The following is a 21,651-nucleotide window of genomic DNA, read 5'->3' on the forward strand; positions in this document are numbered from 1 at the left end:
TACCTAGCGCACTTTCAAGGTTATTTGTCTTCGAGACTTCATCACTTTGCTCTGCCAAACATCTAACAGTTTCAGATCTATTTCTGCAAAAGACGTTAGGTATGCCTACGTTCTCTACTGCCCTTATGTTAATAGGCTGGGCTACATTTCTTTAATCTCTCTGTCCCCCACCCTCACTCCTTGCAACCAATTCCAGGACCTCCCCCCCTCTGCTATCACATAATGCTTGCAGCATTTACACACTGTTATTTATACATACTGAGTGTGACATGTAATGTGATATGATATGAATTTGACTGAGGTGTATTGGGGCTCCCTAAATAAGCCTCAGCTCAATATTATTCACCAGGAAGCTATTTATTATTGAATTATGTTTATGACTGTAAGCCTATATGACAAAACAATACCTGCTAAAAGACCCAGCATGTTTTTTTTTTTTTTAATTTTTTTTTTAACATTTATTTATTTTTGGGACAGAGAGAGACAGAGCATGAACGGGGGAGGGGCAGAGAGAGAGGGAGACACAGAATCGGAAGCAGGCTCCAGGCTCCGAGCCATCAGCCCAGAGCCCGACGCGGGGCTCGAACTCACGGACCGCGAGATCGTGACCTGGCTGAAGTCGGACGCTCAACCGACTGCGCCACCCAGGCGCCCCAAGACCCAGCATGTTTTAATAGCTCTTTACTTTCTCTTCTTTCCCTCCTGCTGCTCTCCTTTGTCATCACACCCATTTTTCCCCCCTCTTACAGGGTGGTTAATTCTTGAGAAAGAGAGCACCCCTATTTCTCCTCTCTCTGGATTTGGTCTGCCTTTCCTTTAGTGATGGGAACAGATTTGCAATGATGTGGGAGAATAGTTTGATGTACCGCCCTACCACCTTCCTTAGTACGTCGTTCTCCCACCTTCCTCCCTCCCCGACTCAGACAGCAGCGAAGTATTCTTTACTCCCCACCCAGGATGCGAAAGGGCAAGGAATAAGGGAGAAAAGTTCAAGTTAGGCTTTGGTTCTCTTAAATAGATACTGTGTTATGGACCGAGTGTCCTCAAAATTCCTAGGTTGAAATCCTAACTCCCAATGTGATGAAAGGAATGGGGCCTTCAGGAGGTGACTAGATTTTGAGGGCGGAGACCTCATGAGTGGGATTAGTCCCTTCTAAGAGAGACCCTGGAGAGCTCCTTCACCCCTCCTGCCATACAAGGACACGGTCTGTGAACAAGGAAGTAAGCTCTCACCAGACACTGATTCGCCAGCACGTTGGTCTTAGAATTCCTAGCTTCCAGAAGAGTGAGAAATAAATTTTTGTTGTTTATAAGCTGCCTACACTGTAGTAGAAGCCTGAACAAATGAAGACATACCTTTCAAATTCATTATTTGGGGGGCGGGGGGAAGATTGAGGATGTTGAATTCTGGGAAACTGGCTTTTCAGGAATAAAAGTAAGATCCTTAAAGCTATAGGGAATAAAAATTATGTCTATCAATTGATTTAAAAGACATATGGAACCTACTTGCCCTCATAGAGGACACCTAATGTCCTTGGGAAGACAGCGGGGAGCCAGAGAGGAGGACAGAATTGGACATTACTCTCGGTCCCTAGGAAGCATCTCTGCATCCCATTCACCCCTACTCTTTCTCCTCAGGATGTGAAGTCACACCCCTTATAAGCTTTCTTGAAGTACCCAACTGCCATAGTAGAGGAAGAAGAAGAAGAAGAAGAAGAAGAAGAAGAAGAAGAAGAAGAAGAAGAAGAGGAGGAGGAGGAGGAAGAGAGGACTCTGCAATCACCCTATCAATTTTCCTGTGATCCCATAGTAGTTTGGAGCAATAATTGATGTTGTCTTAGATGCTTCTTGAGAGAATCTTTGAAGTAGCATAAAGAGAGTCAGCAGACCTGAAGAGGCCTTGTGGTTGGGTTCTGGGGAGGCTATGGCATGCCTCCCATGGACCAAAGACAAGATCAAACACCACCATGGATGCCAGGGGAGGTTATAGATGCCGTGGACTAGGTGAGTGGTCTGAGGAATCGTAGCCACTGTGTATATTAATTGGAATTATTAAAAAGGAGTGTGCTTCAAAGGCTTATGATGGGTTGAAGAGCTATTAAGTGCCCAAGATAGTCATTCTCACTGAACATTGAAACTTTAGCAGATCTATCGTGGGGCTAGAGGCTAAGTCCCCTTCTCTTCTTTCCTTGGAGTCCCCTCAACCATCTAGTATGTCACCCACACCCACCATTTACAACCAGCACCATAATAGAAATAGGTAGAGAAGTCACTGGCCTTAAGGAATTTAGAATCCCCTGTTTAACAGCTCACCTTTCCCTTGCTACGAGACTGTGTGCTGTCTCTCCATGGTGCCTCTCTTCAGCTTATTCTTCTGTAAAAGGAGAGAATAATATTTGCATCCTATTTATAGAAAGATGGAAATAAATTAGGTGAGCATATGGGCTCTGATGGACTCTGAGTTCTTTGGGAAAAGTTGCTGACCAAGGACAATACACTTTTTTTTTAACTGACCATTGCACATAGAATCAGTTCTTTAACACCACAGTGTCCTTCCTTTTTTTTCCCTACAAGATGTCATGTCATGTCTTTGCAAGACTTCCAGTGAACAGGAGGGCTCATCAATTTCAACCTAAAGCTATTAAAATGTTACTTTGTTAGCAATAATTAAGGTGTGCAGCCAGGGCTCCCTATAGATCACACTTGAAGGCACAGTCATATTTTTCTCCTATTGCTCCTCAGGTGTCTTAAATTGTCAGGTAGTCAGGGGAGGGGGGGTAACTGGGAGCTGGGCAGGAAAGGAGAGAGGGAGGAAGATGCTTGCCTTACAAATAAAGGTAGAAACCATAAGAATCTTTTTCGTTGAGCCAACCTTCTCATAAGAGTTGTCTAAGACATTTTTTTCAGGTTTAATCTGTTGAAATGCTTCTAATAAAAATCTGTCTGATCAAAAACATTTCTTAATTAGACTTTTTAAGTCATCAAAGGCTCTCACTAAAATTTCCCTTTGACTTTGGCTGACAACATATCTGACAGGCTATGAATTCTATAGCAATGGCACCAAGAAACATCACGTCATCTCCACCATGTTTTATTCGTGGGCTTGCTTTCTTCCACAGAATGAATCTTCAGCTGTACAAGAAAACGCTGCTTGTTGGCTGTTTTCTTTCTGTGCTCTTGGCCAGCCCACTCCACCCTATCTTCTGACATTCCAGAAAGATCATAGTCCCTTGGAAGTTTGTCAAAGTAATTTTCCTATAGAAAAATTAGCTTGCACAAAATTTTGAGGACATAGGGTATGGAAGGGAAGGCTAGTTTGGAACTCAAGCCATGGGCAAGCACTAGAAGCAAAAGAGACTTGGACTTTGAAGCCTGATGAATAGAGCTAGCTGTCTAGTATGGGTGAAAATGCATTCTTACGTTTTTGTTACTCACCCTGCCTGGGTCCATAAGGACTGTAAAGTATTTACCACCCTGTGCATTGGAGAGGTTTTTGATCACAAAAGAGATCCAGAGCCTGCTTTTATGAACTGATGGTCTAGAAGTTTGATGCAGTGGAAATAGCTTCAAACTTGGAGATGAGAGACCTAGGTTTTATTAATTATGTGACTTTGACCTCAACATCTAAAGACTTTCTTTCTTTCCGATGAAGGAGTCAAATGGAGACACCTCCTACCTCTGAGTAGTGTTATGAGGTGAAAGAACATTATAGACAATAAAGTGCTACACCAATGTTGTTTTTGCTGAGTTCTTTAGTAGACTGGATTCCTGACCCCAATTCTTCACCCTTCCCTGGATCCATGACCTTGGTCATAAGTCTCACTTTGGCAATGGAATGTGGACATATACTCTATCAGCGGCCAATTCCTCACCTAAGCCTTAAGAGAGGTTGCACATTTCTGCCCTCCCTCTTGTGCCTCTGCCATTGTCCTATGTAGCTGATGGTCCAAGAAGGATGAGAGATCTAATCTGCAAATTAGAGCTATGGTTCTTGAACTTTAGCATCAGAATCACCTGGAAAGCTCATTAAAACACAGATTGGTTCAGTTGTTCTCAGAAGTAACTAACTTCCTTTCTCCCTTCCTCTCTCCCTTCCTTCCTTCCTTCCTTCCTTCCTTCTCTATTTTTCTTTCTTTCTCTTTTTCTGTTTTTTCTTTCCTTCCTTTCTTCCTTCCTTCTTTACTTCCTTCCTTCTTTCCTTCCTTACCTTTCTCTTTCTGTCTTTTCCTTCCTTCCTTCCTTCCTTCCTTCTTTCTTTCCTTCCTTCTTTCCTTCCTTACCTTTCTCTCTTTCTGTCTTTTCCTTCCTTCCTTCCTTCTTCCTTCCTTCCTTCCTTCCTTCCTTCCTTCCTTCCTTCTTTCCTTCCTTCCTTCTCTATCTTTCTGTCTTTCTCTCTTTCTGTCTGTATTTTCCTTCCTTCCTTCCTTCCTTCCTTCCTTCCTTCCTCCCTCCCTCCCTTCTATCCATCCTCCTTTCTTTCCATCCTTCATTTCTTCCTCCTTTTCTACCCCACTCCCAGTGTGTATCACAGGTCATATTATGTTCTAAAACAGTCCAAAAAGAGCAACTGCAGCCCATCCCCAAATGCAACTGAATTTAAAATTTACTGTCAAACCTGTTTCTAAAGACCAGAGCAACTGAGCCCAGCCTGTATCGGCCAACCTCCGGACAGCCTGAGGAGATGTGAGCAACATAAATGCTTATTGCTGCACGTCCCTGAGATCCTGTGGTTGTTACACAGCAATCGCTGACCAATGTAAGTAATTGCTCAGACAGATTGCGAATTACAGAATATATGTTTGTCTTCTCAGCAACATGGCTTCTCAAAGAGAGGTAAGTGACAGCTGCTGAATCATGTGGAGGCTGCAGGACAGTCTTTAAAATGCCATTTATCAGTGATCTTTCCCAGGGAAACCCCAACATTTCTGCGCCCCAACATTTATCAAGTTTTCCCCCACTCCTTTCCACTCCCGACTCTATCTCCCTGCTCTAAGTGATCCTGGGAACTCATGAAACATGCCTCAGAAGCAGGTTGAAGATGAACTCTAAACACAGCCATACTAGCCACCAATGGAGTGAGCTTCTCCTATTGGTCTATTTTAGAACACAACGTGACCTACAATCCAGAGATGATGCACATATTGAGAGAGACGAGGGAGGGAAAGAGGAAGGATGAACTTGCAGGGCCCCTTGGAGTCTGATGAACTCTCTCTGTTCAATTACCCACAGATGCAGTTTTTACAAACCTCCCTGAGTGTCTGCTTGGGGGACAAGGGGGACCAAAGGACTGCATCTGTCCCTCTAGCTCCATTTTGTGTTTGATAACTGTTCATCCAGTGGGCACAGGGAACAGATAACGTCCCCCTCCATATGATAAGCTCCTCAAGGGTAGGGATCTTTGTGTTGTTCACTGACATAACTCAAAAACCCACAGAAGTGCTGGTGTAGTGGGCATTCAATAACTATTTTTTGAATTGAAATTGAATTGAATTGCCTGGAGGCCATGCTATGGACAATATCTGGGAGCAGCATGTTGCCGGGCAGATGGGCCACTCCTGCCGTCCCCAGCAAGCCGGTCACGCTGGCTCTCAGTTCCCAGTACCCACCCCCCTGCAGTACTATGACACCCGGTCACAGGAGCCACGTGTTCCATTTACTATATTTAGCGACGTCTTTCTCTCTTAAATCCTTTTCATTAACTGGCTCATTTCCCACTCAGCTTCATTTCCTTTAAGTCTACACCCCTCCATTGTTTCTTACCATAATACCATTATCTCTTGGCCATTCTGGAGTTTTTTGCTGTTTATAGGAATATTTAGTTTGCTCTTTTCAACAACATCGCAGTGGAGATGTTATAGAAATTTTACACCTTTGGAAACTGAGGCACAGAGAAGATGAGTAATTTGCAGGATGGAGGGGAGACTTGAATTCCCCGAGAGGACCGTCCTCCCTACCGCTCCATGATGCCTGGAGGATGTTTGGCGCCTTTCTGAGCCAGCGTTAGATGCAGGCAGTGAATCCGATAAAGCCTATCTAGGTGTCTAGGACTATGATGTGGAATGCTAACTCCTATGTTCCATCAGGGCAACGAGAAATTCACAGACTTCTAGACGACTCTGCAACCTGCAAAGCACCTTCATGCACACAGGACTCTCCCTGGTTCGGGTGATGCCTTCTCTTGGTAGATTTCCTGCAGTTCTGTAAGGGAAAAAAAGCAAGCCCAGCATCAGCGTGATAAATAATGTTCTATCGATGCAGCCGCTTTCTCAGGACAGCAACCCCTCGCACTGAGCTGAGCTGTGGCCCTGAAGAAGCCAAGATGATTCTCTGGGTCTCAAATTGACGTCTGGAAGTGGGATCATGGAAAATGGAGCCAGAGGAAGGAGGAAGAGGCAGCGAGAATGGGACATCTCCTCACCACAGAGGCAAATGCTGACGGGAGCACGCACAGTAAAATATTTTACTACGAAGCAGAATTACTCCAAAGACTGATGGGCCCGCTCGCGAGACCCACTCACATTTATGAAGGTCATAAGTTACAGACGCCCAGCCCGCTCGCAGGAGCACAGCCGTCACCTTTTATGGGTGAAACTTCCTGCAATATATTAAACTCTCCAGAAAACAGACAAGGGGTTTATGGCAAACGATAACTTTAATGCCTAGAAACCATTTGGTGATTTGGGGAGGATTATTAGTAACAAGGGCAAGATGCTGAGTCGTTTCCAGGCACCAGGCCCTGGCTCTCCTGCCGGCTCAAGCCAACCCTCTCTTCTTTGCATCCCAACCAGAAACGTGGACCCCGAGTCGCACCTGGGGTGAGAGGGAGCGTGAGTAGGAAGTGTGCTGAGGAGGGCGGACTGTTATGGGCTGAAAAGAATTATATTTGAGGAGAAGAAGTGCCTGATGGGAATCCTTAGGTTGCAGCCCAGACTGTCGCCGGACATTTATACAGGACGGGTGGCCAGGAGACAGCTACGATCACTGCCGCTTGTTACAAGTGATAAGGAGGTACCTGCCTGTGCTCCCCACGCTTGGAGGAAGTCGTAGAAAGGCCAGGGATCGCATCATCTTAAATGCTTTGCCCTATGTGATTTATTTATTTATTTATTTATTTTTTTAATTTTTTTTTTCAACGTTTATTTATTTTTGGGACAGAGAGAGACAGAGCATGAACGGGCGAGGGGCAGAGAGAGAGGGGGACACAGAATCGGAAACAGGCTCCAGGCTCTGAGCCATCAGCCCAGAGCCTGACGCGGGGCTCGAACCCACGGACCGCGAGATCGTGACCTGGCTGAAGTCGGACGCCCAACCGACTGCGCCACCCAGGCGCCCCAGCCCTATGTGATTTAGAGGAATCTGAGAAAGTCCTCCCCATCAAAGTCCTATCCCTCCGACTCGGTTTATTCCACGCCTGGCTCACAAAAGCATGGAACTGTGAGCCGATGGATACTGTCAGTCGGCAGAAGGGTCGCAGGAAGCTGGGCCAGCAGATCTGAGCACCTTGGAGTCGGCAAAAGTGTCCAATGCAGGGAGTCAGATGGGCAGCTCCTGCCTGCACGAGACATCCGTCCCGCGGTCGGGGTCGAGAGGGGCCAGAGCACTGGACGAGGAGTCAGGTGTGTTTGAAATCACAGCCTGGGACTGCAGACATGTCACTGCTCCTGTGGGGACCTCAGTTCTATGGTTTGTAAAAGAAGTGGGTACGATGCTCCCATGGAGTCCTTTGTCTTCATAGCCTCTGACTGTGGCTTCTTCCCTGGGCTCCGGCTGAACATGTCCCAGCGGCACTCAAATGATATTTAGTTCTCCAAATGGTACTTAGACTTTTTTGTTTTCCCCATGGACCTGCTCTTAAAAAGCACGTTCGGATCATTCTTAGTGGCTGAGCATCAAATTTCTTAATTGCAGAAAAGGGAAGGAAAAGAAAAGAGAAAAGCAGAAAAAATGTTCCACAGTGAGAATACAGGGTCCTGGATTCTAGTTCTCACGGAGCCCTGAACGGTGTGCATACCTTCCCGCACTGAACTTGCATTTCTTCCTCTATAAACTCAATGGGACCAGGGGCACCTGGGTGGCTCAGTCCGTTGAGCGTCCGACTTTGGCTCAGGTCATGATCTTAGAGTCCGTGAGTTCGAGCCCCATGTCAGGCTCTGTCCTGACAGCTCAGAGCCTGGAACCTGCTTTGGATTCTGTGTCTCCCTCTCTCTCTGCCCCTCCCCTGCTCATGCTCTCTCTTCTCTCTCTCTCTCAAAAGTAAATAAACACTAAAATTTTTTTAAATAAAATAAAAAAACAAACTCAATAGGACCAGATAATAATTGCTTACATTTATGACTGCTTCCTATGTACCAGCCACTATCCTAAGTGCTTCACACGCACAAATGCATTTAATCCTCACAATTCTATGGGGTAGAGATTATTGTTACACCTACTTTACAGATGGGGAGATCAAGGCATATAGGGGCTAGTAACTTGTCCAAGGTCTTACAGGGAGTAAGCGGCAGAGCTGAGATTTAAAACTCAAGCAGTCTGTCTTCAGAATCTAACTTTATGCAGCTGTGATTCTTTTTTGAAGCTGAATAAAAGTTCTAAGGAAACAGCAAACCTTTCACGATTTTCGGGAACCTTCGAATGGGGTCCATTTCACCTAACTCTGACCATATGGAGACAGGCGGACCCTCTGCACTAGCTCAGCAGGTTCACAAGCACGTGTGTCCAAATGTGTCATCCATGAAGCTTCTAGAACATTCAGCTTCCAGACCTTCTTGTACAGATTGTGATCTCACAGTTATGGGCAAGTCCCTGGATGCCGTATTTGTATCCAATGTCAGAGGATGTCGTTGGAGGACCATGACTTTCTGAGAAACACTGCTCTAAAGTATCACAGGGTATTTTCGGAGGCTCTTTCAGGAGTAAGGGACAGGTGAATGGGTAGACAGAGGAACGTCTTTGAAGAGTTCACCATCCTGTTAGAGAGAAAACCCAACACAGAGATGTTACAATGACGAGGTGGCCTGAGATATTTTCACCTTCCCCACCGGCCTGTGACTTTTTTCCACCCATCCACATACGACTCAAGTTCCATTTTGAGTACTTTGGGACAAGGGTAGCCTCTCTGTTCCCAGGACATTCGGCTCTCAGCACTGTCCTGGGCCTCACCGGCAGCTCCGGGACCAGAGTTCAGGGGCGGGGTAGACATGAAGCCCACTCTACTGCCTTCGCCACCTGTGAGGGCAAGAGAAAAGGGCCACTGCAAAGCCATTTGCACCTCGAGCGACAGCCTTTAGCCAGGGTGGGAGCTTCCTGGTCCCCTCTGCTTAGGAAGGATCCAGACAGACTATGACCTGTTTCTTTCTCCTATCTATGAAGGAGAGGTTGTCCTTGCGGTTGCTCACGGACACTCGAATATTCCTTCCGCTTCCCTCCACTGCGCATGTGGGAGAAAATGCACGTGGGAATGACACAGTCCACCATGTGATCTGGAATCCTCCCTCACCTGGCATCTGAACCAGGCACCTGCATCCCCCGCGAGCCATCGCTGTTTTGACACGAGTCTGACCGAGGCTGTCTTGTTTTTTTTTTTTTTTCGTTTTTATTTATTTTTGGGACAGAGAGAGACAGAGCATGAACGGGGGAGGGGCAGAGAGAGAGGGAGACACAGAATCGGAAACAGGCTCCAGACTCTGAGCCATCAGCCCAGAGCCTGACGCGGGGCTCGAACTCCCGGACCCCGAGATCGTGACCTGGCTGAAGTCGGACGCTTAACCGACTGCGCCACCCAGGCGCCCCTGTGGCTCTCTTGTTTAGCTGCAAGGGCCTCTCTTGTCCCATCGTGCTTTCCTGTCTATCTGTTATTAGATCAGCCATTTCCTGAGGGCAGGAGTTGATGGCTATAAACCTCATTTTTGTTTTGTTTTTAAACTTTTTTTTTAAAGTTTATTTATTTTTAAGAGAGAGAGAGAGACTGAGTGGGCGAGGGACAGCGGTAGGAAGACAAAGGATCTAAAGCAGGTTCTATGCCGACAGTAGCAAGACCGATGTGGAGCTCAAACTCAGGAACCGAGAGGTCATGACCTGAGCCGAAATCGGATGCTAAACCCACTGAGTCACCCCGCGTCCCCAAACCTCATTTGGTAATGCCCACGCAGGTTTCCATGGATGTGGGCGCTTAACACAAGACATTGCTCCCAGGTGAGGGTCGTCTGATGCTTACGTCACACCTGTGAATCCACCCGGTAATGTTGGAGCTTCTTGAAGCAAGTTACAGACACGGGAATGGCATTCCCTGGCTTGACGTGCCATCGTTTAGTCTTACTTTCAAATGTTGGCTTGGCAATTGCACTGGTTCGTGGGATTTTTCACATGGGCTCCAGAATGTCCTGGAATCCTCCCTGCTCCATTCACCCCACCCACCACAGCTACCAAGTGGAGTCAGGGTAGAGCGTGTCTCATGCAGAGACTGAAGAGGGCTCACGCGCCCTCGAATCAAGGCAACTCTCCTCTTACATGCACACATCTGCCTCCCAAAGATTTTCTTGTGGAAAGGTTTTTGACGCTTTGAGGAAAGTGTGCAAATCATGTGAACTTTTCAACTTATCTCTGGTTTAAATTATCCAACCCAGTGTTGTTGCTGCCAGTGTTCTGCTGCCCCAAAATGTTTGCTTGGTAATCGCTATATCCTTGCCAAAAAGATTTAACCAAAATGGGGCACCTGGGTGGCTCAGTCGGTTAAGCGTCCGACTTTGGCTCAGGTCATGATCTCGCGGTTCGTGAGTTTGAGCCCCGCATTGGGCTCTGTGCTGACAGCTCAGAGCCTGGAGCCTGCTTTGGATTCTATGTCTCTGGCCCTCTCCTGCTCACGCTCTCTCTCTCTCTCTCTCTCTCTCTCTCTCAAAAATAAATAAATATTTTTTAAAAATTAAAAAAAAAATTTAACCAAATGGGGCTAAGCCCATCACTAGAGACTTCATGGAAGTTAATAAAAGTACATGTAAAGGACTAAGTCCATAGGTAAATATTGGTTATGATTAATATTATAATTATTATTAGAAACTGTCCTGCATCGTTACTATTAGTCCAGGAATGTGTACTTTTTACTAGAGTTTTTCAATAACTTCGTATAACTGAGTTCTCAGCCAATTCACTTTTCTTCATCTTGCTTACAAAGATATAATTTTTAAAACCGTTGAACGTCTTGCTGAAAAAGACATAGGGCGTTCTCCTGATCTGTCAGTTTAATATTCATAGTAAAATAAGGACACACATCCAGAGTGTGTGAATTGTTCATAGTGAATCCATGTTGATCCCAGAGACCACTGCTTTCCTTTTGAAATACTTATCATTGGGGCACCTGGGTGGCTCAGTCGGTTAAACGTCTGACTTTGGCTCAGGTCGTGATCTCTGGATTTGTGAGTTTGAGCCCCGTGTCGGGGTCTGTGCTGACAGCCCGGAGCCTGGAGATTGTTTCGGATTCTGTGTCTCCCTCCCTCTCTGCCCTCCCCTGCTCTGCGCACACTCTCTCTTTCAAAAATAAACAAACATTAAGAAAAAGTTTTTAAAAAACACTTATCATTGGTTACTTCTCTGTTTGATAATTTTCCTTAACAGTACCCATCTATGTTGTTAGTGTGCAGTTTCTAGATTCAATCTCTTTTTTTCCCTGCCTGAAAACCTAAATTGGATTTTATTCTGTCCTGCCGTGTATTTTGTATGGTGTCTCAAAGATCTTTATTCTGTATTTATGTCTGGAAGCTCCCTATTTTCTATCAAAATGAGAACAAAGTCCTTTCACGCGGGGCTAGCCCCAGGGCTCCTACAGAGAGCTGACGTGTTCTCCTACTATCTGCACGACTGACCTGGGCTTTCTTTTCTGCTTTGAGGATCATCATCCTTGAAGAAAAATAAGGGGTAAACAGAGAATTAAAAATTGCGTTTTGGGGCGCCTCGGTGGCTCAGTCGGTTCAGCATCCGTCTCTTGATTTCAGCTCAGGTCATGATCTCACAGTTCGTGAGATAGAGCCCCACGTCAGGCTCCGTGCTGACAGCACGGAGCCTGCTTGGGATTGTCTCTCTCCCTCTCTGTCTGCCTCTCGCCCGCTCATGCTCTCCTCCCCCCATGAAATAACTACATAAACTTAAAAAAATGGTTTAATAAAAAAAAGAAAGTGCCTTTCATCTTTGATCAGGTGTGAAGTAAGGTTTGGCAGAGGCCAAGAGTCCTACGACGTACCCTTGGCCACACGGAATGAAACCAGTGAAGTATCTCTCTGAGCATCAGGAGGAAGACGTCATCATCCTCAGACACGTGGGAGAAGGTACCCCTTAAGTTCTGATTTGTCACCCCTTCTGGAATATTTGGTTTCACAAAAGGATGCTTCTTTCTCATCTCATGCAAAATTGCACTTATGCCTCTAAGAGGCAGAGGCAGGAACCATCCTTGGATTTTTCATTTGAATATGCCTGAATAATCTCTTTGAGAAAATGCATCCTAGTATCTAAGCCTGAGTTCCTGTTACTAGATTTTGGGGTTTATGTCTTGTTTCTTCAGTGAGTTGGGGGAAAGCTCACGGAAGCCGACACTCGCTCTTCTGTGACATGAATATGTTTCATCTGAATCGAGAATAAATACTGGCCATCTGCTGTATGCTAAGGATTGTACCTGCCACCGTGGGGAGAGCGTGGCCATTAGATCAGACAGTGCTGCATTTAAATCCAGAGTTGAGCTCTGAACTGCCACTTAGCCCTGGACATTTCATCAGCCCCTTGCAATCTAAATTTCTGCATTTGTAAAACAGGGCTTTTAAATTTTATTATACCTATTTCACAGGACTATTTTTCTGATTAAAGGAATATGGTGTGAAAACAGTCTTTCCCAAACTTTGCTGCACAGCGGAATCACCTGGGAATCTTTGAAAAATGCTGATAGCTGGCTCCTACCTCCGAACATAGTGAATTAATTAGTACAGGGCATTAAGAGGTTTAAAGCTTCCCTGGGTGATTCTAATGTGCAACAAAGTTTGGGAACCACGCATTAAAGTACCAGACACAGAGCAGGCAGCTGTTAAATACTGGCTTCTTCCCCTTTGCTTTCTCTTCGCTGAAAGAGCACTTAACAGCTTCCCAGGATACACAAGCTGGGTGCTCTATTTTCCATACCTGAGTTGAACAGGATGGGTCACTCCAGTGGGAATCCGTGGTGTGGACAAGGCAAAGTCCTTGCCCTCTTGAGGATGACATTCTCATAGAGCATCCTTTCCTGTAGACATTGCTTCCATGGTCATCCCTCAAGTTTAGACTTTTGAGTTTCCTAAAGATCTGTAGACTTGGCCACCTTCTCAAGTCAGAATGTGCTCCTCTCTTCAGTTCCCCTCCTCTGCTCTCCCCTCTCCCACTAAACACACCTCTGGCTGGTACTTATTTCTGGCTTCCAATCCCTTCAGACCCAGGAGAGCTCCTATCAGGAAGAAGAGGCACCTGCCAAGGGCCCGTCACAGTGGGGAGCCTGCACCTGCCTCTAATCCCAATTCACTTTCCACTAGAAGCTCCCAGGGGGCACCTTGACCCCCTAACTCTAATTTGAACACGAGATTACTCACTGGCCTAACGTTGCACTCCTTGAGTCCGCTTCCGTCAGGGACCTGAGAACTAACCCACTGACAAACACCTTTTACCCTGCAGGTTCAGATTGTCATTGACTTGGAACAGTTCATGAAGCGGCTTCTGGGACAAATCCTCCCTTGTGGGTTAGCGTATGTGGGTGCATTGGAAAGACCTAAGTGGCTTCCTCTCCCAACACCAAATTGCTTTCTGGAGGATCCTTTTGTCATTGTCTTCAGTTGGACCGAAGTCAGGGATGTTGACTTCTAAAACCCCAGCCACAGGGCAGGTGGTTGGCATCCCACTGGACTTCAAGCTCCAAGACTTGATGCAGTGGTTCTCAACAGAAGTAGGAAAGATTACCTGGAACCTTTTCAAAAATAGTCACCTCTTCCACCCCATTTTATTGTATTCTGGTTGGCTGAACGGGCATGCTAGTATGTTTATCTGCACGGAGAAAAGCCTCCTTCACCTAATCAATCATTAACCAGTGACTCCATTATCACCACATAATTCAAAATCACAGATTCAGTGGTGAGATGCACCTGTCTCTATAAGCAGTTCTTTCAAATCTCTGCCTGATCATTAGAGTCATAAGTGTTGCTTTTACAGAGTACAGATTCCCAGGTCCCACTCAAACTCTGCTACATCAGACTCTTTTCCAATCGTGTGAGAAATCAAATCAAATAGCACGAGAAACAGGCTCCTAGGTGACGGTGGGTTCAGCCAGGGCCGACAACCACTAACATGGTGAGCAGAAGCCTGGAATCTGGACTCAAACGTGCAATAAATCTTTATAGAAGTCACAACACCCAATCTGGCATCTCGAACTAGCATCTTGGGTGCTCGGAAATAATAACGAAAAGTCGCCACCGTTGAGCACCTGTTCTATGTAAGCAACGGACAGGTGCTTTACACATGTTATTTCATCCTGTTCTCGTAATAATCAACAGTATCTTGAAGTTCAGAGACCTCAAGGCTGGACGTGGCAGAATCCACACTGAGACCCCGGTCTAGTTCCAGAACTCATGCTTATTTCACACCACATTCTGCCCCGTGAGTGGTGAGTGCATGAATTGCCAATATTATAGCCCTTTCTATGGCCTTAGTCTCAAATGAAAAGTCACCTGCCACCTCATGCAGACACTTGAAATGAATACCCACTTAATCATACGCACATAGATGAGAACAGAACTCATTCCATGTAAATGCCTGTGTGGGAGCTTTTGGGTGGCCGAAAAAGGATCAGGCGTCCTCTGAATTTTAAGTTTTCAGTACCTGGGGTGCCTGCGTGGCTCCGTCGGTTGGGCGTCCAACTTTGGCTCAGGTCACGTCCTCGCCGCTCGTGAGTTCGAGCCCCGCGTTGGGCTCTGTGCCGACAGCTCGGAGTCTGGAGACTTGTTTTGGATTCTGCGTCTCCCTCTCTCTCTGCCCCTGCTCACGCTCTGTCTCTCTCTCCCTCAGGAATAGATAAACATTAAAAAAAAAGAGTTTTCAGTAGCCATTTTCTTGGGAGAATGTGTGGAGCCTCAGACCCAGGCTGATTAGACGGGGCTGGTGTCCAGAGGTTCAGGGATAAAGGATTTCAAGTTTGAAGGAGGTGTTTGGAAGGATGCGAGTGCGGAGCAAACTGCTTGCTCACCCACCACTGCTTTTTTCCCCAGACAACGTTTCATAAAATAGATGATCTTAATGTCCTCGAATGGCATTTTATGGTTAACCACAGGTCCCACGTATTGGTCTACACATGAAAGTAAGCATTCGGTGTTAGGATCCCTAGAAGGGACATGTATCAGGCAGGCAGACGCTGGAGCCAGAAAGCCAACTGAGCGGGGAGGGCAGAAGCAGACCAGGCCCATGGGTCTGTAAGTTCAAGACGCTGCCCCAGGGAGGAAATGACCCTGGGTTTGGCCGCGTGTCATGAGCTCTGGGCTCGTGGGCCATGGTTGGACATAAAAGGCTGTTGAGGGCCATCAAAGCACATCAGGCAAATTGTGAGAACTTCCAGTCACTGCAAAGCACCAGGGTGCTCTGGATACTGTAACCAACCCACACCCCAACTTAGAGTCAGAGAACCTCCTGGTTCCCAGATGCAGGCAGTGGAGAAATGTGTGGATCCACAGCTCAACCCGTCTCTGCCATATGCACCTGCACGGGCACATGCATGCACACGCATGCACACACACACACACCGCCTCCCTCACCCAGCTGCTATTTTTAGGACATGCCCTTATCTGCACATTCTAACAGCCCTAAGGACCCCTGATATGAGGAAGATTCAGTACCTGTTTAGCTGAGGCCAGAGCTGGGGTCACGTGATGTTTGCCAGGACCGGTGGCTTCATCTGGGAGTTTAGGAACAGATGAATGAGAATCCAAGGGCAAAGGACACATCTTCAGGGAGACAGCTGTCTGTTCAGAGAGGCAGAGAGGCAGCAAGTCCTTCCAATGAAGGACATTCCTCCTTTTTAGCTCACTCCTGGTGCTGTCATTGATCCAGAAACTGAGTCTTAACGGCTCATTTGACGAGAAGTACATCTTCCCTCGATTGGGTAAGAGGTGCCCACTGACACAGTGAGCCATTCACCGGGAATGTGTCCCCTCACATTGCTTTACCTGTTAGAAGGCTCTTCCTTCATTTGAATTAAAAACAGTGAACACCTACTAGCTGGGAACACGTCGTAGAGTTTACTTGTGTTTAGGAGAACAAGTTCACAGACCTGACCACAGATTGGGAGCAGTGGTGGGGTAAAGGGAAAAAAGCAGTTCAAGGTAATGCCCAAGTTGCTGAGTTAGGCAACAGAAGATGCGTGGTTACGAGGTGGCATATTACACAAGTTGCCCCTGCTTTTCCAGAAGGGCACTCGCTCTCTCATCGACCCTCTCCTTGCCCACCTGGATCTTTCAGCCTCACTTTCCACTGCTTTCCTTCCACCCCTGCTGGCCCCTTAGCACTCTGGTCCTTTCTCCTCATTCTGCTCACCGTCTGAGACTCCCACCGTTAGCGCTGTCACTAATGATAATAGCTCATGCTTGTGTGTGAGGCACACCTGACTTCCTCAAAACACGTCTATGTGCGCCGTCTCATTTTTTCCCTGCAAAACAACCTTCCTCTTTCACCAAAAAGTCATGTCTGCAGGTTGCTTTTCCTCCAAAGGTAAGACACGAAGACTAGTTTTTGGCTGCTTCATTTGTGTGTTTCTTTCTGGCCCTTGTTCTAGAATCTCGGTAGATCTGCCTCATTGTTGCTCATCTTGGACCCTGCACTCCTCACCGGCCTAGGGCACGGCAAGCACAAAGCAGCAAGAGCTGCGAGGAACCTGGTGATTATATTACTCGCCGAGGAATGGGGTTGACTGTTGTGGACACACACAACTAAAGCAACCTGACAGTGAAATGAGCTGCCTTCGGAGGTGGTGAGACCCTCCTCACTGGAGATGTTCACTCAACAGCATGGTTCCTCCAAACACTGCAGAGCAAACTGGGAGTTAAAGTCGGGGCTTAGATTGAGAGACCATATACTTCCTGTCAACCTCTCTGATCTTAGTACATGAAAGCGTCTACCACAGGGGTTCACGAAAGCTGATCCCATCCATAAGAAGTATTGCAGCAAAGACTCTCCGAGGAGTGTGTTTTAAGTGAGGCCTCCTTTGTATTGAAATTCTGATAGGCCCACCCTCCTCCCTTCAAAGCATCGGTGAGTAGAATTCTTCAGGCTTTTCTTCCTGGTAACACTACCCCGTGGCCACTGGGTCTTAGAGCAAATGCTCCATTCATAGCTTTTGAAGGAATAGGGCTGGATTCCTCAGCCAGAAGCTACTGAGGTGAGAATCAACTTGCCCCTCATGCCTCTGGGTTGATCACTTCTCCATCATTCCTCTCTTTTTAAATATCCTTTGGCACTTTAAAATGACTCCTTGTGGTGCCTGGGTGGCTCAGTCAGTTAAACATCCAACTCTCGGTTTGGGCTCAGGTCGTTTTCTCACGGTTCGTGGGATCGAACCCCATGTGGGTCTCCATGCTGGCAGTGGAGCCCCCTTGGGATTCTCTCTCTCTGGCCTACTCCAATCATGCTCTCTCTCTCTCTCTCTCAAAATAAACAAATAAACTTAAAAAAAAAATGATTCCTTAGCATCTCCCTATACTTCTTCTCTCCAAGCACCATTGGGTCTCACAAATGCAAACCATTTCAGTGTTAGTCTAAGGAAGCATTTCCCTAAGTGAGATTAGAGCAACACTTACCCTAATACCTGCTTCAGGAACACAGATCCTTGTGTTCAAATGTTGCTGTGCGTGTTGTTCCTCTTTGGAAAACTTCGATGCATATTATCATATTGGAAGTTTTGAAGAATCCTTCACAAAGAAACCTGTATCACTTGTTTGTTTGTTTGTTTGTTTTTCTTAAGTTTCTTTATTTTGATAGTTGGAGAGAGCGGAGTTGGGACAGAAAGAGAGGGAAAGAGAGAATCCCAGTCAGGCTCCCCCTGATCATGAATGACGTTATGAGTTTTTGCCCTATCTGAGCCATTCTTTGCAGGTATTCCAAGTACCAACTCATTTGCCAGAGGCCAGTTCTCCCCTTTCCCTCCAAAACAATGTTCTATGAAAGCATCTCTATCTCAAATAAGTTTGTGGAACTCTGGGTTAACAAAGTGATACAGGTTTCGGAATCCCGATGTGGGGCTTGAACTCACAAACTGTGAGATCATAACCCAAGCCAAAACTAAGACTTAGACTTCACCAACTGAGCCACCCCAGAACCCCTTGTTTGTTATTTTTTAACCTTTATTTATTTTGAGAGAGACAGGCAGATAGAGCATGAGTGGGAGGGAGGGGCAGAGAGAGAATGAGACACAGAATCTGAAGCAGACTCCAAGCTCTGAGCTGTCAGCACCGAGCCTGACGTGGGCCTCCAACCCACCATCCATGAGATCATGACCTGAGCCGAAGTCAGAGCTTAACCCACTGAACCATCCAGGTGCCCCAAAACCTGTATCACTTGTTAACCCAGACTTCCACAAACTTACTTGAGATAGAGATCCTTTCATAGAACATTATTTTGGAGGAGAAGGGGAGAACTGGCCTCTGGCAAGTGAGTTGCTACTTGGAATACCTGCAAAGGGTGGCCCGGATAGGGCAAAAACTCATAACGTCATTCATGATCAGGGGGATATAGCTTTGGTTTCTGGATTACGTATTGTTTGGATCAGCTTGTGCCACGGTGCCCGCTTCCACCTGCAGGCATGGGGACACAAATGTTGAGTATTGTAACGACAGTGCACCCCTGGCACCTCCTTTGGGAATCAGTCTTTGATGAGTGCTGTTGACTTGGCTCCAAGTCACCATGCAGAGCAAGATGACCTTCACCTTCAGGGCTGTGACCGGGATGTGTCTGCAGTTTCCTCCAGGAGCAAGTGTATTTCATCCTCCAGCTCCAGGGCACTGGTCCTGCAGCACCTGGAAGAGAATGATAACTCTATCGTTGCCATGGGATGTTCCTGGTAATTCAGCTGGCAGGAGTGAGGGGCCCAGAGGCTCCCTTCACAAATCTCTAAATCAACTGGCCATGCAGATGCAGGAGCAGCCGCAGCTGTTTCAGAGGCAAAGGCCATTCATCTTCTGCCTTTTATTCTCTTGTTTCTGGGAACCTGGAAGAGTGAATATCTCTGCCACAAAGCATCACCTGCCCGGGCGCTCAACGAAGGTTGAGGCTGTGTTCCACAGTTGGGACTGTGGAATGTGCTAGGTGCTTGCAGAAAGCTTCCACATGGAGGACCAAGTTCTTTTATGCAAAGGGCGTGGAGATGTTAGGGTTCTGTTTTACAAGAGCTCATGGAACCCCAAATTCCTGCTCTGTAGCTCCTCTTGGCACTACTCAATACGATCAGGTATTTACGGTGCCCAGTACTGCTCTGAGAACTGAAGCAGGTCCAGAAAAAGGCACAAGATGATGGATCTGAGCTTCTGGTTAAGAAGCGGTCATAATACCTCTGAGGGGCACTAATTACCCCCCAATAATCTCCATTTCCCCCTTGAACCACTCCAAATAACCATGAGATCAGCAGGAAAAGAAAACTTGCCTGTGGCTCTGCCTCTCCACATGGATGTTTAATAGATGCCACACGCTCACCACGCCCGAAGCTCAACTTGTGGTCTTTATTCCCAGCCTGCCTATTCCCAGTCTTCCTCAGCCCAGGGGAAAGTAACTCTATCCTTCTTGAAACAAAAGTTGTAGAGCCATTCCTGAGTCAAGTCTGACCGCACTCTGTCAGCAGGTGCATTGGCTCTACTTCTAGAAATAGCTAGAATCTTGTAATCTGGACCTATTGCACCCTTACATAGGTCACCTTCCTCTTCTACCCCATTTACGGCCACACTAGTTTCCTGCCGTGTCCCCAGTTTCTGCCTTTTGCCCAGCTGCAATCTATCCTTAACCTGGTGACAAGAGTGACTCTTAAAATTTTAAGTCAGAAAGTGTCACTCTTCGGTTCAAAATGCTTCACTGTCATCCCTTTTTGCTCAAGGTATTACCTACAGTCCTTCAGTCAACTTCATGGGTCTCCCCGAGCCCCTCTGATCTTATTCCCTACCACATTCCTCTTTCTTTCTGCCCCAACCATATTTTTCCCAAATCCCCAGGCACAAACTTCCTCAGCACATTGTACTTGTTTGCTGTCACTTTTACCTGGAGATCTCTTTTCTCAAACTATCTGCATGGGTCAACCCCTTGCCTTCACAGGTCTTTGCTTAAGGCTCTCTCACCACCTCTACTAAATCACTCACAGTCCCCCTCCACTGCTTTGTTTTTCTAGCACTTACCACCATCTACCACAGTGTGCAGTTTGCTTTTATGATTTTTCCCACACCCGTTTTCATCTAAGTTCTTTAGAGTTCTTTAGAGGAGTATTTGCCTGTTTGATTCACTGTTTCATGGAATAGGGACAGACACATGGAAGGCACTCAACAAATACTCTGCATGAAGGAACCAAAGGGTGGTAATATTCATACAACATATTTCAATATACCACCCATGAGACAGGTGCCACATATATTTAATTCAATCTTCATTCCTCTGTTAAACATGAGAAAACTGAGGCGCTTATCAGATTTAGAACTTAATCAGATTTCGAACTCAACCTACCCACCTTCTAAATCCATGTACCGGAACACTCCACAGCAATCCCGTGAATCCCCTGGGGAACCAGAGCTATTGGGATTCCAAGGGAAGAGAAATGAGTTGTCACTGAGGGGAGGCCTGGGAAAAGTTCACCCCCGAGCTAGAATTTGATGAGGACCTTGGCAGATGGGCACTATTCTATTATTTAGAAAAAAGATGGTGTTCTAAGCAAGAAAAGCATGACAGAGAAACAGAATAACCCATAATTTGTTCATCCAAGAGTGACTTAGACTGAGTAACTGCTCATCCCAGTTTGCCCAGAACTCTCCTGGTTCTTGCACCAAAGATCCTGTGTCATGGGAACCCCCTCAGTCCTGGGCAAACTGGGATCATGGATCACCCTATAAGACAAACGTACCATTTTAATAGAATGGAGTATTTATGCGCATTGTTGAAGAAATGTTGAGAGTAACAGTGAAAAATGAATTTTGAGGCCGGGGGAATGGGTTTGGAGCTCATGGTGCAGGTAAAGGGAAGACTTTACAAGTTTTTGAGTAGAGGCCATTGTGTGCGAACGGAACAAGCCCACATGAAACAGGAGAAGGCAGTGAGAGCCTAACCATGCCAAATAAAATATAGCATTGCATGGGGGCAGACCAGGGATGCTAGGGAAACTCGTAGCAGAGGAAGATTGAATTAAATCCAGATTAATTTATCCCACGTTCCTTCAAAGAGTTGCTTCCTCTTGAAACTGGCACTTTTTCTTCTCCTTATAGTTCTTCAATCCTGGGTAACACCTGTTGTTAATGTCAGCTCCTGGGAGTGGATAGAGGTATGTCGTCTCCCATAGATTTGTATCCAAAAAGAACTTAGGGACCCAGGGAAAGCCTGTCTTGGTTTCATTTCACACTTTCTCACCCCCTAAATCTTCCTCTCCTA

At 46.4% G+C, this 21,651-nt stretch overlaps 1 long non-coding RNA gene across 2 annotated transcripts in view; it reads right to left on the reverse strand.

Moving 5' to 3' along the window:
* LOC121020917 (uncharacterized) overlaps window positions 1-8,769 on the reverse strand; it is a 44,275-nt gene extending 35,506 nt beyond the window's left edge. Inside the window, exons 1-2 of one of the 2 annotated variants that reach the window (XR_005786361.1) lie at window positions 8,606-8,769; window positions 2,314-2,374 (exon numbers count right to left, since the gene is read on the reverse strand). This is a non-coding gene — a long non-coding RNA (uncharacterized LOC121020917). The remainder of the gene's footprint in view (window positions 1-2,313; window positions 2,375-8,605) is intronic. The other variant, XR_005786360.1, reaches the window with a different exon arrangement.
* Between the last annotated feature and the right edge of the window lie 12,882 nt (window positions 8,770-21,651).

This window comes from Herpailurus yagouaroundi, unplaced genomic scaffold (assembly GCF_014898765.1).
Source record: "Herpailurus yagouaroundi ecotype Mexico unplaced genomic scaffold, PumYag 253, whole genome shotgun sequence".
Taxonomy (NCBI): Eukaryota; Metazoa; Chordata; class Mammalia; order Carnivora; family Felidae; genus Herpailurus; species Herpailurus yagouaroundi.